General features: G+C 44.0%; 9 non-coding genes across 9 annotated transcripts; 6 read left to right on the forward strand and 3 right to left on the reverse strand.

The window, feature by feature from the left end:
• Positions 1 to 4,676: 4,676 nt before the first annotated feature.
• trnai-aau (transfer RNA isoleucine (anticodon AAU)) lies at positions 4,677 to 4,750 on the forward strand. The gene has a single exon. It is a non-coding gene; the product is annotated as a tRNA-Ile (tRNA).
• Positions 4,751 to 5,275: 525 nt separating this feature from the next.
• trnap-ugg (transfer RNA proline (anticodon UGG)) lies at positions 5,276 to 5,365 on the reverse strand. Its single transcript is given in 2 exon segments — positions 5,276 to 5,311; positions 5,330 to 5,365. It is a non-coding gene; the product is annotated as a tRNA-Pro (tRNA).
• Positions 5,366 to 7,251: 1,886 nt separating this feature from the next.
• Positions 7,252 to 7,325, forward strand: trnai-aau (transfer RNA isoleucine (anticodon AAU)). Its single transcript has one exon. It is a non-coding gene; the product is annotated as a tRNA-Ile (tRNA).
• Positions 7,326 to 7,851: 526 nt separating this feature from the next.
• On the reverse strand, positions 7,852 to 7,941 carry trnap-ugg (transfer RNA proline (anticodon UGG)). The gene is given in 2 exon segments: positions 7,852 to 7,887; positions 7,906 to 7,941. It is a non-coding gene; the product is annotated as a tRNA-Pro (tRNA).
• Positions 7,942 to 9,815: 1,874 nt separating this feature from the next.
• Positions 9,816 to 9,889, forward strand: trnai-aau (transfer RNA isoleucine (anticodon AAU)). Its single transcript has one exon. It is a non-coding gene; the product is annotated as a tRNA-Ile (tRNA).
• Positions 9,890 to 10,415: 526 nt separating this feature from the next.
• trnap-agg (transfer RNA proline (anticodon AGG)) lies at positions 10,416 to 10,505 on the reverse strand. The gene is given in 2 exon segments: positions 10,416 to 10,451; positions 10,470 to 10,505. It is a non-coding gene; the product is annotated as a tRNA-Pro (tRNA).
• Positions 10,506 to 12,379: 1,874 nt separating this feature from the next.
• trnai-aau (transfer RNA isoleucine (anticodon AAU)) lies at positions 12,380 to 12,453 on the forward strand. The gene has a single exon. It is a non-coding gene; the product is annotated as a tRNA-Ile (tRNA).
• A 1,347-nt stretch (positions 12,454 to 13,800) lies between these two features.
• Positions 13,801 to 13,874, forward strand: trnat-ggu (transfer RNA threonine (anticodon GGU)). The gene has a single exon. It is a non-coding gene; the product is annotated as a tRNA-Thr (tRNA).
• Positions 13,875 to 16,014: 2,140 nt separating this feature from the next.
• On the forward strand, positions 16,015 to 16,087 carry trnak-cuu (transfer RNA lysine (anticodon CUU)). Its single transcript has one exon. It is a non-coding gene; the product is annotated as a tRNA-Lys (tRNA).
• The last annotated feature ends 235 nt before the right edge of the window (positions 16,088 to 16,322 follow it).

Genomic DNA, 16,322 nt, shown 5'->3' on the forward strand with positions numbered 1-16,322 from the left:
TCCAATCTCGTTTTCTGCTCCGGTGTCCAGCAATATCAAGTTGCACACCAAATATTTCCAATCACCAATATTAGTCTCCCTTTACCAAATTGGTTTCGAGTGTACGACTTGAGTTGTCAAGTGAGACGTTTCAGAATTATTTGCTCTTAAACTACATTGCTTGGGAGGATACTGAGAGGTGTGTCGATTTGCGGCACGCTCTGTTCCCTTTGCATCGCCTCATGCACAATGAGTTGAATCATGGAAAGGCTACAGCACGGAAAGTGGCCATTCGGCCCATCGAGTCCGTGCTCGCTCTCTGCAAGAGCAATCCAGCTAGAAACACTCCCCCGCCTTTCCCCGAAGCCCTGCATTTTTTTTCCTTTCAAGTACTTACCCAGTTCCCTTTTGAAGGCCATGATTGAATCTGCCTCCATCACACCCTCGGGCAGTGCATTCCAGATCCGAACCTCTTGTTGTGTGAAAAAGTTTTTCCTCATGTCACCTTTGGTTATTTTGCCAATCACCTGAAACCGATGTCCTCTGGTTCTTGACCCTTCCGCCAATGGGAACAGTTGCTCTCCATCTTCTATGTCGAGATCCTTCATGATTTTGAATACCTCTATCAAATCTCCACAAAACCGTTTCTTTTCCGAGGAGAACAACCTCAGATTCTCCAGTCTATCCACGGAACTAAAGTCCCTCATCCCTGCAATTATGCTGGTAATTTTTTTCTGCTCCCCCTCCAAGGCCTTCACATCTTTCCTGAAGTGCGGTGTCCCGAACCGGACACAATACTTCAGTTGTGTTCGAACCAGTGTGTTATAATGTTTCATCCTGACTTCTATACTTTTGCACTCTATACATCTATTTATAAAGCCCAGGACCCCGAATGCTTTTTAACCGCTTTCTCAACCTGCCCTGCCACATTCAACTATTTGAACACATGAACCTCTCTTTGTTCCTGTACCGCTTTCACATTTGTGCCCTGGAGTTTATATTGCCTCTCCTCGTTCTTCCAACCGAAATGTATCACTTCGCATTTTTCAGCGTTAAATTTCATCTGCCACGTCTCCGCCCATGCCACCAGCCTGTCTATGTCATTTGAAGTCTATCACTGTCCTTAACACTGTTTACTACCCTTCCAAGGTTTGTTTCATCTGCAAATTTTGAAATTGTGCCCTGTGCACTAAAGTCCAAGTCATTGATATATATCAAGAAAAGCAGTGGTCCGAGCACTGATCCCTGGGGAACACCACTGTACAACTCTCTCCAGTTCGAAAAAGAACCGTTCCCCAGTAATCTCTGTTTCCTGTCCCTTTCTTGATGATAAGCCTACCATGCAGCACTTTATCAAACACCTTTTGAAAGTCTATATACACAGCATCAACTGAATTTCCTTCATCTATCCTCTCTGTTACCTCATCAAAAACACTTACAGGTTAGTTAAGCACGATTTGTTTTTAACAAATCCGTGCTTGCTTTCCCGAATCAATTCACCCTCGACCAAGTGACTGTTAATTCTGTCCCGGATTATCGTTTCTAAAAGTTTCCCCACCACTGAGCTTAAACTGACTGGCCTATATTTGCTGGGTTTATCCGTATACCCATTTCTGAACAAGGGTGCAACCTTTGAAATTCTCCAGTCCTCTGGCACCACCCACATATCTAAGGATGTTGATAGATTATGGCCAGTACCTCTGCAATTTCCACCCTTACTTCCCTCAGCAACCTAGCATGTATCCCATCCGGAACAGGTGATTTACCTACTTTAAGTACAGCCAGCCGTTCAAGTGCCTCTTCTTTATCAATTTTTAGACCATCCAGTATCTCAACTATAAGTTCCTTTGCTGAGACTCTGGCAGCATCTTCTTCCTTGGTAAAGACAGATGCAAAGTACTCATTTGGTACCTCGGCCATCCCCTCTGCCTCCATGAGTAGATCTCCTTGATCGGGCCGAATCCGCCTCTCGCCTCCGCTTACTACCCGTTTACTGTTTACATGCCTGCAGAAGACTTTTGGATTCCCTTTTATGTTGGCCGTCAGTCCATAGTCATATTTCTCTTTGCCTCTCATTTCCTTTTTCTCTTCCCCTCTGAACTCCCTAATTTCGGCCTGGTGAATGAGAGCATAAAAAAGTTAGCATTTCATTCAGCCGGAAACAGAAAGTTACTGGTTGATTAATGGCGATTTGAACAAGCATTCGTCTTTTTTACAGAGTTTAATGAGTGTTGCGAAATTAATATAGTGAACTAGAATTCCTGATGGGGAACCGCTTCAGACAACACATTACTGCCCACACTGGGAAAAAGGATACTTCCGAAACTTTGACAACACATAGCAGGTCCCGCTGCAAAGTGACAGCTTGCCAGCTATTCCGAAATTTGGAGCCTGGACAGGGAGTTAAACGCTGGACCTTCAGCTCACTGCCCACTTTAAAAGTCTGATACTCTACCGACTGAGCTACCCAGGCTCGATACAACATAAGCTCCCATCGTGCATATTCATGGGAGGCCTCTGAATCATCCCTGCAGCCGGCGAGCAAGGGTGAGGTCCGTTTTATAAAATTCTCAGCAACGTGTTGAGGAGAATCCTTGTTCCTGTTGAACATGATGTAAGAAACATGGACAGTGAACTCGTGAGTTTACAATTCTTCTTGTTTGTGCCAAATGTCTTGACATTCGTTAGCACCGATTGAAATAACACTTTACCCAGCGGCACAAAAGCTGAACTTGTCCCACACGGGAGCTGGAAAAGGCATCTCGACCTTTCAGCGTATTAATATCTGTAAGCTGAATAATTTCTCCCGTTACACAGTGACACCAGGCAGAATATTTCCCTTCAAAATTTTGCCAACACGAAACTTCCAACCGATGAATATCGGCTTAACGAAAAGAAGAATTGTTTGTTTGGTTCTTTAGATTTAAAGATCTTGTACCGGCCCCTTTGCCATATGAGCTGCCGCTAAAAGTCCCCTCTCCCCCTATGAACAAGTAAACTGGCACCTGCTATTGCAAGACGGCAGGCCGGAGGAACCCAAGAGCTCCCATGGGAACACTAAGAAGTAGATGCGTTATTGAACATACCAGTTGTACCTTGAACTCCAGTCAAAATGTTCGGAGTAAAAGGTTTGATTGTTTTAGAAGACGCTCGAACTCACAACCTGGTCATTTCTGGAGCCCACACTGCTATAAATAAGTAACGCACGCTTAACAATTGTGCAACACGAGAGCAGCGAACAACCGACAGCATCAGCGCTCCTGCCAAACAGCTTTATTTTCGGTCTCTCAATTATCACTTCGAGATCTTTCTCAAACAGAAGCCTCCAATCAAGATGCGCTTCATTAAATAACAATTCTTAAATCAAGAGAGTTTTGATCGATCATGACGAAAGCATGTCCAATTTCCTCACTTGATCCTTTCAATCCCCTGGGATGGTAAACATCAGGTCGTGGAGATTTGTCTATATTTGGCCTAATTATTTTCTCCATTGCCATTATTTTACTAAAACGAAACCCCTTGATTTATTAACAGTTTTCCTAGTGTCTCTGCTTTTAGCCTCATCAGCGAGCAGAAATCAAACCTGCGAAGGAAAACTCCATTTGATTTTGAATTTAACGCTTCAACCACTCGGCGATCGCAGCGGCACATGGCAGTACTTGCATGGCTGTCGATGCCACTTTAAACTGCCAGTTGCTTCAAACGATGCCCGATAGACCGGCGTTGTCTTGTAGCTTTCCCAGGAGCTTCGTTTGATTCAGTGGGTCAAGTTTGGGAAATTGAATGATTTTCACCGGCAGCTTGTGGTAGTATATTACCTCATTTTCATTACCGATAATGAACCACTGCAGCCACTGCAGAATTCGGTGCCACCCACAGCCGATCGGCCATCCTTTCAGACCTCTTATATCCATCCAATCACGTTTTCTATTCCGATGTAGAGAAATGTCGAGTTGCACACTAACTATTTCCTCCGTTCTCTTTCGCAAACATATCACTGAACAAAACTTCACAAGTCACTCAGGAAAAATAATTCAGTTCAAAATCATGAGCTTCCGAAGGACCTGCGAGGACAGACTGACCAAACCTGCGTTCAGTCGTGAAGCTTGTGGGTGTGTTGTGATCCTAAGGGACAAAGACAGGCCTGCGACACAGAGCGAATGCAGGAACTCAGAAATGTGGCCATAAAGGGGCAGACAGTCAGTCACAGTCATTGATTCTGACACACGGCTCGGTAGTTGTTCAGTCAGTCGGGGAGCGAGGCCTGCAGCCAGCAAACAAAAAGCCTGGCCTGAGAATAAGGCCGAGACCCAATCAGACGGATAAACAGACAGACAGATAGACAGACAGACATCTGACTAAACGTCAAAACGCAGCGTGATCGAATCACGTTGCGGTGATATCATTTTCACAGTAGCTCAGGGTCCTGCCCACAGGTTTTATAGCGGGGCAGTGTTTTATGGATGGGCTGTTCATTGTTAGTAAAATAATATTGATCGGAATTTAATTTGTTACATTAAAGTGCTCTTTGTTTGTTAATTTTGATCTACATCCTCGACAGTATATACAGAAACAAGTAACAATGTTTAAGGGATGTGGTTTATTCAATATTCGTTGTAAAATCCTGTCAGCTGGTGTAAAAATAAATACAAACTACCCAACACGCGGGTAAGCCCATAAAGCTAAGATGTCTACATGGCCGGTTAGCTCAGTTGGTTAGAGCGTGGTGCTAATAACGCCAAGGTCGCGGGTTCGATCCCCGTACGGGCCATAAGGTTCCTATTGCAATATTTTGGTAACTTTTAATAGTTTGGCAGACTTGAGAAACAAGCGAATCCACACAAAATGTCATGAGGTAATTTTTTGGAGTAACATCCATTAATATGTTTTCTCATCTATCTTTTTGAGGTCCAAAGTGGACGGCCTCAAACTTGCTGACGTTGAAATCCATTTGCCGCAGTTTTGCCGATTCACTTAATCTAGTAATATCTCTCTGCAATCTCATTCTTCCATCCACACTGCTTATAATTCTGTCTATCTTTGTGTCATCGGCAAACTTGGATATGTGGTTCTCGATCCCGTCATCTAATATCAATGAGACCGCCTAAATTGGGGTAAATTCACATTCAGCTTCAATCTCCACATCATCTTGAGACATTTTATTTACTCCGTGTGTGTTGCGCCTTGGAAACTTCTGCACTTTGTCCTCTGGAGCTCAAATATAATTCAATTCCAACAACTGCAAAGATGTCAGAATCCAATTGGTGACTTTTCACTAAAAAGCAATGAGATAACAGGGCTCGTCCGGGATTTGAACCCGGGACCTCTCGCATATTCCATTAGAAAAACGCCCAAAGCGAGAATCATACCCCTAGACCAACGAGCCGCTTGCTAGAAAGCCCTGCAGCCGGTCTAAAATTTCACCATAGTCTTCAGCCGATCGGCTATCCTTTCCAACCGCTTCTGTCCACCCAATCTCGTTTTCTATTCCAAAATATAGCAATATCAAGTTGTACACTACCTATTTCCAGTCACCAATATTAGCCTCTCTTTACTAAATTCGTTTACAATGTACGACTTGTTTTTTCAAATAATACTTTTCAGAATTTGTTCATCTGAAGCTACATTGGCATCTGTCTCGGCATCGTCAGAGTGTACAAGCTATCATAAGTATATTTTACTCAGATTGCTGTTTTCTTTCACTGTGAGGGCGAAGAGACAAAAATGTGGAGACATTAGCTACGAATTTATCAGCTGGGTTGCACCTTTACTTTTCCGACCGTCTCAGTCTTTTTTTCCTTTACCTTTCCCTGCTGGTGTTGCAGATTAGATCAGCCTTTACCGTTCCAGGAAGCCTGAGAAGTCCATCAGGGGACAACATAGAGACAAGAGACAAGGAGAGATAGAGAGATTCATGTAAATAAAGTCGCTTATAAATGGGTGGTTCTGCAAAGTAGCAGAATTTTAGTTGCAGATTGGGCAAGATTCTTTCTTGTGTATTTGAATTTTGCAAGAGTACATTGGGCACCCAATTAAAAGCGCCGGCCACGCTCGAGTATCTCTCATGCTCTGAGAGAGATAAATGAAGTGAGTTAGATCCAGTTCATTCATTTGAGCATTGAACGGATCTTTAAACAATAATTCAGCGAGCAGAAATCAAACCTGCGAAGGAAAACTCCATTTGATCTTGAATTTAACGCTTCAACCACTCGGCGATCGCAGCGGCACATGGCAGTACTTACATGGCTGTAGATGCTACTTTAAACTGCCAGTTGCTTCAAACGATGCCCGATAGACCGGCGTTGTCTTGTAGCTTTCCCAGCAGCTTCATTTGATTCGGTGGGTCAAGTTTGGGAAATTGAATGATTTTCACCGGCAGCTTGTGGTAGTATATTACCTGATTTTCATTACCGGTAATGAACCACTGCAGCCACTGCAGAATTCGGTGCCACCCACAGCCGATCGGCCATCCTTTCAGACCTCTTATATCCATCCAATCACGTTTTCTATTCCGATGTAGAGAAATGTCGAGTTGCACACTAACTATTTCCTCCGTTCTCTTTCGCAAACATATCACTGAACCAAACTTCACAAGTCACTCAGGAAAAATAATTCAGTTCAAAATCATTAGCTTCCGAAGGACCTGCGAGGACAGACTGTCCAAACCTGCGTTCAGTCGTGAAGCTTGTGGGTGTGTTGTGATCCTAAGGGACAGAGACAGGCCTGCGACACAGAGCGAAGGCAGGAACTCAGAAATGTGGCCATAAATGGGCAGACAGTCAGTCACAGTCATTGATTCTGACACACGGCCCGGTAGTTGTTCAGTCAGTCGGGGAGCGAGGCCTGCAGCCAGCAAACAAAAAGCCTGGCCTGAGAATAAGGCCGAGACCCAATCAGACGGATAAACAGACAGACAGATAGACAGACATCTGACTCAACGTCAAAACGCAGCGTGATCGAATCACGTTGCGGTGATATCATTTTCACAGCAGCTCAGGGTCCTGCTCACAGGTTTTAAAGCGGGGCAGTGTTTTATGGATGGGCTGTTGATTGTTAGTAAAATAATATTGATCGGAATTTAATTTGTTACATTAAAGTGCTCTTTGTTTGTTAATTTTGATCTACATCCTCGACAGTATATACAGAAACAAGTAACAATGTTTAAGGGATGTGGTTTATTCAATAGTCGTTGTAAAACCCTGTCAGCTGGTGTAAAAATAAACACAAACTACCCAACACGCGGGTAAGCCCATAAAGCTAAGATGTCTACATGGCCGGTTAGCTCGGTTGGTTAGCGCGTGGTGCTAATAACGCCAAGGTCGCGGGTTCGATCCCCGTACGGGCCATAATGTTCCTATTGCAATATTTTGGTAACTTTTAAAAGTTTGGCAGACTTGAGAAACAAGCGAATCCACACAAAATGTCATGAGGTCAATTTTTTGGAGTAACATCCATTAATATGTTTTCTGATCTATCTTTTTGAGGTCCAAAGTGGACGGCCTCAAACTTGCTTACGTTGAAATCCATTTGCCGCAGTTTTGCCCATTCACTTAATCTAGTAATATCTCTCTGTAATCTCATTCTTCCATCCACACTGCTCATAATTCTGTCTATCTTTCTGTCATCGGCAAACTTGGAGATGTGGTTCTCGATCCCGTCATCTAATATCAATGAGACCGCCTAAATTGGGGTAAATTCACATTCAGCTTCAATCTCCACATCATCTTGAGACATTTTATTAACTCCGTGTGTGTTGCGCCTTGGAAACTTCTGCACTTTGTCCTCTGGAGCTCAAATAGAATTCAATTCGAACAACTGCAAAGATGTCAGAATCCAATTGGTGACTTTTCACCAAAAAGCAGTGAGATAACAGGGCTCGTCCGGGATTTGAACCCGGGACCTCTCGCATATTCCAGTAGAAAAACGCCCAAAGCGAGAATCATACCACTAGACCAACGAGCCGCTTGCTAGAAAGCCCTGCAGCCGGTCTAAAATTTCACCATAGTCTTCAGCCGATCGGCTATCCTTTCCAACCGATTCTGTGCACCCACTCTCGTTTTCTGTTCCTATTTGCAGCAATATCAAGTTGTACACTACCTATTTCCAGTCACCAATATTAGCCTCTCTTTACTAAATTCTTTTACAATGTACGACTTGTTTCTTCAAATAATACTTTTCAGAATTAGTTAATCTGAAGCTACATTGGCATATGTCTCGGCATCGTCAGATTATACAAGCTACCATAAGTATATTTTACTCACATTGCTGTTTCCTTTCACTGTGAGGGCGAAGAGACAAAAATGTGGAGACATTAGCTACGAATTTATCAGCTGGGTTGCACCTTTACTTTTCCGACCGTCTCAATCTTTTTTTCCTTTAACTTTCCCTGCTGGTGTTGCAGGTTCGATCAGCCTTTACCGTTCCAGGAAACCTGAGAAGTCCATCAGGGGACAACATCGAGACAAGAGACAAGGCGAGATAGTGAGATTCATCTAAATAAAGTCGCTTATAAATGGGTGGTTCTGCAAAGTAGCAGAATTTTAGTTGCAGATTGGGCAAGATTCTTTCTTGTCTATTTGAATTTTGCAAGAGTACATTGGGCACCCAATTAAAAGCGCCGGCCACGGTCGAGTATCTCTCATGCTCTGAGAGAGATAAATGAAGTGAATTAGATCCAGTTCATTCATTTGAGCATTGAACGGATCTTCAAACAATAATTCAGCGAGCAGAAATCAAACCTGCGAAGGAAAACTCCATTTGATCTTGAATTTAACGCTTCAACCACTCGTCGATCGCAGCGGCACATGGCAGTGCTTGCATGGCTGTAGATGCCACTTTAAACTGCCAGTTGCTTCAAACGATGCCCGATAGACCGGCGTTGTCTTGTAGCTTTCCCAGCAGCTTCATTTGATTCGGTGGGTCAAGTTTGGGAAATTGAATGATTTTCACCGGCAGCTTGTGGTAGTATATTACCTCATTTTCATTACCGGTAATGAACCACTGCAGCCACTGCAGAATTCGGTGCCACCCACAGCCGATCGGCCATCCTTTCAGACCTCTTCTATCCATCCCATCACGTTTTCTATTCCGATGTAGAGAAATTTCGAGTTGCACACTAACTATTTCTTCCGTTCTCTTTCGCAAACATATCACTGAACAAAACTTCACAAGTCACTCAGGAAAAATAATTCAGTTCAAAATCATTAGCTTCCGAAGGACCTGCGAGGACAGACTGACCAAACCTGCGTTCAGTCGTGAAGCTTGTGGGTGTGTTGTGATCCGAAGGGACAGAGACAGGCCTGCGACACAGAGCGATGGCAGGAACTCAGAAATGTGGCCATAAATGGGCAGACAGTCAGTCACAGTCATTGATTCTGACACACGGCCCGGTCGTTGTTCAGTCAGTCGGGGAGCGAGGCCTGCAGCCAGCAAACAAAAAGCCTGGCCTGAGAATAAGGCAGAGACCCAATCAGACGGAGAGACAGACAGACATCTGACTCAACGTCAAAACGCAGCGTGATCGAATCACGTTGCGGTGATATCATTTTCACAGTAGCTCAGGGTCCTGCCAACAGGTTTTATAGCGGGGCAGTGTTTTATGGATGGGCTGTTCATTGTTAGTAAAATAATATTGATCGGAATTTAATTTGTTACATTAAAGTGCTCTTTGTTTGTTAATTTTGCTCTAAATCCTCGACAGTATATACAGAAACAAGTAACAGTGTTTAAGGGATGTGATTTATTCAATATTCGTTATAAAACCCTGTCAGATGGTGTAAAAACAAACACAAACTACCCAACACGCGGGTAAGCCCATAAAGCTAAGATGTATACATGGCCGGTTAGCTCAGTTGGTTAGAGCGTGGTGCTAATAACGCCAAGGTCGCGGGTTCGATCCCCGTACGGGCCATAAGGTTCCTATTGCAATATTTTGGTAACTTGTAAAAGTTTGGCAGACTTGAGAAACAAGCGAATCCACACAAAATGTCATGTGGTCAATTTTTTGGAGTAACATCCATTAATATGTTTTCTCATCTATCTTTTTGAGGTCCAAAGTGGACGGCCTCAAACTTGCTTACGTTGAAATCCATTTGCCGCAGTTTTGCCCATTCACTTAATCTAGTAATATCTCTCTGTAATCTCATTCTTCCATCCAAACTGCTTATAATTCTGTCTATCTTTGTGTCATCGGCAAACTTGGATATGTGGTTCTCGATCCCGTCATCGAATATCAATGAGACCGCCTAAATTGGGGTAAATTCACATTCAGCTTCAATCTCCACATCATCTTGAGACATTTTATTTACTCCCTGTGTGTTGCGCCTTGGAAACTTCTGCACTTTGTCCTCTGGAGCTCAAATATAATTCAATTCGAACAACTGCAAAGATGTCAGAATCCAATTGGTGACTTTTCACTAAAAAGCAGTGAGATAACAGGGCTCGTCCGGGATTTGAACCCGAGACCTCTCGCATATTCTATTAGAAAAACGCCCTAAGCGAGAATCATACCCCTAGACCAACGAGCCGCTTGCTAGAAAGCCCTGCAGCCGGTCTAAAATTTCACCATAGTCTTCAGCCGATCGGCTATCCTTTCCAACCGCTTCTGTCCACCCAATCTCGTTTTCTATTCCTGAACACAGCAATATCAAGTTGTACACTACCTATTTCCAGTCACCAATATTAGCCTCTCTTTACTAAACTCGTTTACAATGTACGACTTGTATTTTCAAATAATACTTTTCAGAATTAGTTAATCTGAAGCTGCATTGGCATCTGTCTCGGCATCGTCAGAGTGTACAAGCGACCATAAGTATATTTTACTCACATTGCTGTTTTCTGTCACTGTGAAGGCGAAGAGACAAAAATGTGGAGACATTAGCTACGAATTTATCAGCTGGGTTGCACCTTTACTTTTCCGACCGTCTCAGTCTTTTATTCCTTTACCTTTCCCTGCTGGTGTTGCAGGTTCGATCAGCCTTTACCATTCCAGGAAGCCTGAGAAGTCCATCAGGGGACAACATCGAGACAAGAGACAAGGAGAGATAGAGAGATTCATGTAAATAAAGTCGCTTATAAATGGGTGGTTCTGCAAAGTAGCAGAATTTTAGTTGCAGATTGGGCACGATTCTTTCTTTTGTATTTGAATTTTGCAAGAGTACATTGGGCACACAAATTAAAGCGCCGGCCACGCTCGAGTATCTCTCATGCTCTGAGAGAGATAAATGAAGTGAGTTAGATCCAGTTCATTCATTTGAGCATTGAACGGATCTTCAAACAATAATTCAGCGAGCAGAAATCAAACCTGCGAAGGAAAACTCCATTTGATCTTGAATTTAACGCTTCAACCACTCGGCGATCGCAGCGGCACATGGCAGTACTTGCATGGCTGTAGATGCCACTTTAAACTACCAGTTGCTTCAAACGATGCCCGATAGACCGGCGTTGTCTTGTAGCTTTCCCAGCAGCTTCATTTGATTCGGTGGGTCAAGATTGGGAAATTGAATGATTTTCACCGGCAGCTTGTGGTAGTATATTACCTCATTTTCATTACCGGTAATGAACCACTGCAGCCACTGCAGAATTCGGTGCCACCCACAGCCGATCGGCCATCCTTTCAGACCTCTTCTATCCATCCAATCACGTTTTCTATTCCGATGTAGAGAAATGTCGAGTTGCACACTAACTATTTCCTCCGTTCTCTTTCGCAAACATATCACTGAACCAAACTTCACAAGTCACTCAGGAAAAATAATTCAGTTCAAAATCATTCGCTTCCGAAGGACCTGCGAGGACAGACTGACCAAACCTGCGTTCAGTCGTGAAGCTTGTGGGTGTGTTGTGATCCGAAGGGACAGAGACAGGCCTGCGACACGGAGCGAAGGCAGGAACTCAGAAATGTGGCCATAAATGGGCAGACAGTCAGTCACAGTCATTGATTCTGACACACGGCCCGGTAGTTGTTCAGTCAGTCGGGGAGCGAGGCCTGCAGCCAGCAAAGAAAAAGCCTGGCCTGAGAATAAGGCAGAGACCCAATCAGACGGATAGACAGACAGACATCTGACTCAACGTCGAAACGCAGCGTGATCGAATCACGTTGCGGTGATATCATTTTCACAGTAGCTCAGGATCCTGCCCACAGGTTTTATAGCGGGGCAGTGTTTTATGGATGGTCTGTTCATTGTGAGTAAAATATTATTGATCGGAATTTAATTTGTTACATTAAAGTGCTCTTTGTTTGTTAATTTTGATCTACATCCTCGACAGTATATACAGAAACAAGTAACAATGTTTAAGTGATGTGGTTTATTCAATATTCGTTGCAAAACCCTGTCAGCTGGTGTAAAAATAAACACAAACTACCCAACACGCGGGTAAGCCCATAAAGCTAAACTACATACATGGCCGGTTAGCTCAGTTGGTTAGAGCGTGGTGCTAATAACGCCAAGGCCGCGGGTTCGATCCCCGTACGGGCCATAAGGTTCCTATTGCAATGCGTTGGTAACTTTTAAAAGTTTGGCAGACTTTGGAAACAAGCGAATCCACACAAAATGTCATGAGGTCAATTTTTTGGAGTAACATCCATTGATATGTTTTCTGATCTATCTTTTTGAGGTCCAAAGTGGACGGCCTCAAACTTGCTTACGTTGAAATCCATTTGCCGCAGTTTTGCCCATTCACTTAATCGAGTAATATCTCTCTGTAATCTCATTCTTCCATCCACACTGCTCATAATTCTGTCTATCTTTGTGTCATCGGCAAACTTGGATATGTGTTTCTCGATCCCGTCATCGAATATCAATGAGACCGCCTAAATTGGGGTAAATTCACATTCAGCTTCAATCTCCACATCATCTTGAGACATTTTTTTTTGCTCCGTGTGTGTTGCGCCTTGGAAACTTCTGCACTTTGTCCTCTGGAGCTCAAATATAATTCAATTCGAACAACTGCAAAGATGTCAGAATCCAATTGGTGACTTTTCACTAAAAAGCAGTCCGATAACAGGGCTCGTCCGCGATCTCTCGCACATTCCATTAGAAAAACGCCCAAAGCGAGAATCATACCCCCGAGACCAACCAGCCGCTTGCTAGAAAGCCCTGCAGGCAGTCTAAAATTTCACCATTGTCTTCAGCCGATCGGCTATCCTTTCCAACCGCTTCTGTCCACCCAATCTCGTTTAATATTCCTGCAGACAGCAATATCAAGTTGTACACTAACTATTTCCAATCACTAATATTAGCCTCTCTTTCCTAAATTCGTTTCCAATGTACGACTTGTTTTTTCAAATGTTACTTTTCAGATTTAATTAATTTGAAGCGACGTTGGCATCTGTCTCGGCATCGTCAGAGTATACAAGCTGCCACAAGTCTACTTTACTTCCATTGCTGTGAGGACGAAGAGATATAAATGTGTAGACATTAGCTACGAATTTATCAGCTGGGTTGCACCTTTACTTTTCCTAACGTTTCTGTCTTTTTTTTCATTTCCTTTCGCTGCTGGTGTTGCAGGTTAGATCAGCCTTTACCGTTCCAGGAAGCCTGAGAAGTCCATCAGGTGACAAATTGTAGACAAGAGACAGGGAGAGATGGAGAGATACGTGTAAATAAAGTCGAGTATAAATGGGTGGTTCTGCAATGTAGCAGAATTTTAGTTGCAGATTGGGAGAGATTCTTTCTTGTGTATTTGAATTTTGCAAGAGTACATTGGGCACCCAATTAAAATTATTTGCGAAAATCGAATTGATGTCGAGACAGCTGTTCCATTGATCGCTGCAATCTGAAACGTTAGCTCGGTGAATTAGTTGTTCAACCAATCAACCGTCGTGTCTCTGTGGCGCAATTGTTTCGCGCGTTCGGCTGGTAACTGAAAGGTTGGTGGTTCGAGCCCACCCGGGGACGATGAGGAGCTTTTACCTTAACATTCGTTGTTTCGCGTTTCGGATATGTGTTCTGTTGGCATGAAAATATACCGTAAACGTTGCCGGCTGATCTTCCGCCATTTCATCTGCGGTCGGATGACATGTGTCTGAAGAATGTCCAAAAAACCGAGAATGGCTTGAAGGAAATCGGAATACTTCTTGACAGACAAGTTTGAAAAAGGAGGGCTCACGATTGAAGTGAAATGTTATTCACCTTCCGACAGGTTTCAGTTTATTTCTGAGAATTCGTTAAAGGATCCTGAAGCGCTCCCTCAGTTCACAAAAGTAGCTCTTCGCCGCATTTTTGCCGCAGCAACAAATCCATCAGTTTTTCGCTGTTCCCCAGCTCCCCGAGTGAGTGAGGCCGTGACAGCAGCAACATTGTCCGGCTCCGCTCTCTCCAATCACCCGCTGCCGGCGGAAAGCAGCGAATGCAGTCTCAGACAGCGCATTACTGTCCAACCCTGGGAAACAATTTCCCACTGAAACAGATTGGAGTTGTGCTGAGCTTTGAGTCTGTCGCGTATCCGTGACGAGGTTCAGGTTGATATCATCGATTCGTTTTCTTTTATCTCAGAAGCGCACCAGGAGAAAACCGGAACTGAGAATCAAATTGTCCCTGTCGGTGATGAATTCAAGAGAATATCGCTCCAAGCAGATCTGTGAAAGTCGCAGAGCAACCGCACAGAAGTTCCAAATATTCTGGCCTGGTGTCACCTCGCTCAAACCTTCTCTTTCGCGTTTGATATTTCACGAGTACAAAGCGTCCCCCGCTTCACTGAAGCTGCAATCGACATTTTCTTCTCGATGCCATGTCATGGGCCAAATAAAGGATGTGCACAGTTGCTGCTGAGAACAAATTAAAAAGTAGCAGAAGTTCATCAAACTTGCACCATTGAAAGTCCTGGGTGGAGGTTTAGAGGATGCGATTGTGGGAAGAGTTTGATTGCAAATTTAAAAGACCCTCACGTGAATTGCCGGTGTGTCCAGAGCACCGAAAAAGCTCAGTCAGACTGAAGATCTAAAGGGTTCAATCCCGGGTTTCAGGACCCTTTTCTCTCCCTCTCTGTTATCTTGATACCTCCTCCGTGCCCTTTACATTCTCTGATACGCTCGGAATGCCCCTTACCCACTGATACGCCCTGACTCTCCCAGATAACACCTGGCAGTCCCTTGCCCTCTCTGATAACTTCTGAGAGTGCCGTAAACTCTTTGATACCTCGTAGCCTCATACCCCTTTATAACCCCTGAGAAGCCCTTTGATTCCCTTACAGCCTCTGGAATCCCGTTGCTCCACCGGATCGACACTAAGAAACACTTCGACTCCCCGATTCATTCTCAGGAGCCATTAACCTCTCTGCTACCCAAGTGCGATTTAATTCCACATGTGGATCTACCAATCTTTGTTAAGGAGAGATCCACGGTTTGTTTGCTCCCATTCCTCCGAAGTGCTCTGTTAACGGAGAGGGAAATCGCATCGACGTTTATGTGATTTTCATAGAAAAATAAAACATTGCATGTGCAGAAAACAGAAATAGTTCAGATGGGGTAGCATTGGAATTAAAATCCAGAGATCCTTAGTTCAATCTCCGCGTAAAGCGGCCTTTTTGCCTTTTTTTCCTCTCTCTCTGTTGGCGGAATCCAGAATGACGGAGCTTCATCTTGAAATTGGAGCAAGATTAATGAGCCATGAAATCAGGAATCACCTTAGCAAAAAAAATACGGCCGAAATCTGGAAATCTCTCGGCCAAAAGGATGTGGATCCTGTCTCAATTCAAATTTTCATTACTGATATTGATAGATCTTTTTTCGGTTCGGGTCCCAAGGGATATGTGTCCAAGGCGGGGAAATCGAGTTGAGTTACAGACCACCTCATGATCCAATTGAATGGGACAGCACGTTCGAGGGGCTAATTGGTCTTCTCTTGTCCCGCTATTCCTATCCTGCTCGGCGCGGATCAGCATGACAGGTAAAAGGCATGAGACTGATTCCAGAATGAAAAGCGAGTGTTCTGAAGGACGTTCCCTGGGATTGTCGGATTGTCGGACAAACTGAACCCCTGCAGCAAAGCTCACAGCTGCCTCTATGCAATATTATGATGGGGCGCAACATTCAACCCGGCCCGGCTAGCTCAGTCGGTAGAGCATGAGACTCTTAATCTCAGGGTCGTGGGTTCGAGCCCCACGTTGGGCGTTTTGTGTTTTTTTTCTCAAACTTGGTGGTAAAAGGTTCAAAGTGCAACCTCTTATCTCTGGTTCAGTGAGATAAACACACAAATATTATCAAACTCAGTTATCTCCAGTTATATAAATACACAACACTGAGCTGTGTGAAACGAAACCGTGAGCCTTGCCAAATATCCACTCCCTCCCGATTCTACCTTCTCATTCCCTTCGCATGGCACACGGCAGATCATCGGTTCAATCGG

This window comes from Heptranchias perlo, chromosome 20, assembly GCF_035084215.1.
Source record: "Heptranchias perlo isolate sHepPer1 chromosome 20, sHepPer1.hap1, whole genome shotgun sequence".
Lineage (NCBI taxonomy): Eukaryota > Metazoa > Chordata > Chondrichthyes > Hexanchiformes > Hexanchidae > Heptranchias > Heptranchias perlo.